At 41.6% G+C, this 1,263-nt stretch overlaps 1 non-coding gene across 1 annotated transcript; it reads right to left on the reverse strand.

The window, feature by feature from the left end:
- Positions 1-237: 237 nt before the first annotated feature.
- Positions 238-309, reverse strand: TRNAI-AAU (transfer RNA isoleucine (anticodon AAU)). Its single transcript has one exon. It is a non-coding gene; the product is annotated as a tRNA-Ile (tRNA).
- Positions 310-1,263: the final 954 nt, after the last annotated feature.

The following is a 1,263-nucleotide window of genomic DNA, read 5'->3' on the forward strand; positions in this document are numbered from 1 at the left end:
GTTACGGACAGACGGGAGACGGTGGACATTGTGAGGTCTTAAGGAGCTTCGCCCCTAAAAATGCGCCAACAAATACCCCGAGGCACAGGTGGATTCGAACTCACGATCTCCTATTTACTAAAAAGGCGCTTTAACCAACTAAGGCACGGCGGAAGTGAGGGTACCACTTTCAGGCAGTGCCACGATTTGGAGTTTCACTGAGCAGATTGAAAAAAAAAGGCGCCAACAAATCTCTCGAGGCACCGGTGAGATTCAAACTCACAATCCTGTTTATTAGACAGGCGCTTTAACCAATTTAGCCACGGCGCCTTTATTTATTTATTGCCTGTTTTGGTCAAAATACAGCAGAAACATGACGCATCAGATAGTACATATGATAATGAAGAAAACGTGCTATCAGTCCTAATAAGACTGATATTGCCAATTTTGAATTTATTTCAGTGAAGCCAAAGATTATATCACCGGTAGTCATTCAGGTATCGATTTTTGAATCTTCGCACTTTCAACAAAGCTAGACATGATTTGTCTGAAATAAGTTCTCGATGGCTTAGCGCATGGGTCACTGTAGTATCCTGCCATGTGAGTAGGCTATATACAGTAGAGGGCTCTAAACATTACCAAATCTAAAGGAACGCCTTCTTCATTATCCAAACTTAGATACCTTAATCCATGTGGACTCATTGGGAAGTTCTACTTTAATGTCCGCTGCAAGATGGCTTGAGAAACTGTTTTAAGCCCTGTAGGAACCTGCCCATATTTGACCGTCTTGAGTAAATCTTGTCCAAGCCTTCCATGTATATGGCTCTGTACAAAGGCACTGGTAGAACAATACCTTACAAAGCTCCATACAGTTTTTTTTGTTTAACACAGAAAAGGTTGCTCGTGTACCTTCTCTCAGCCCGCAAATGTCATGTACACAAGATAAAAGAATATATATGCACTGCATCGTCATTGAACAACTCTTTTTTTTGTGAGAACTATCACTCGGTGGAATCGACTTCCTCCCACAATTGTAAAAATGTCTTCAACGAATGCGTTCTCTTCTGCAATAAAAATGATTGAATCTTTCGACGGCCAAGCCCTATAGACAAGAGTGCTTCTGGCAGTCATCGTTATCTGTGCGGTATCTTGGTTGTAAGTTATGTTGTTTTGTTTTGGTGTTAATTTGCCCTTGGGCTAGACGAATGCTACACTTTTGCAGTCGCCGTGATCTGTGCGGTATCTTGGTTGTAAGCTATGTTGTCTTGTTTTGGCGTTATTTTC

Source organism: Rhipicephalus microplus, unplaced genomic scaffold (assembly GCF_043290135.1).
Source record: "Rhipicephalus microplus isolate Deutch F79 unplaced genomic scaffold, USDA_Rmic scaffold_62, whole genome shotgun sequence".
Lineage (NCBI taxonomy): Eukaryota > Metazoa > Arthropoda > Arachnida > Ixodida > Ixodidae > Rhipicephalus > Rhipicephalus microplus.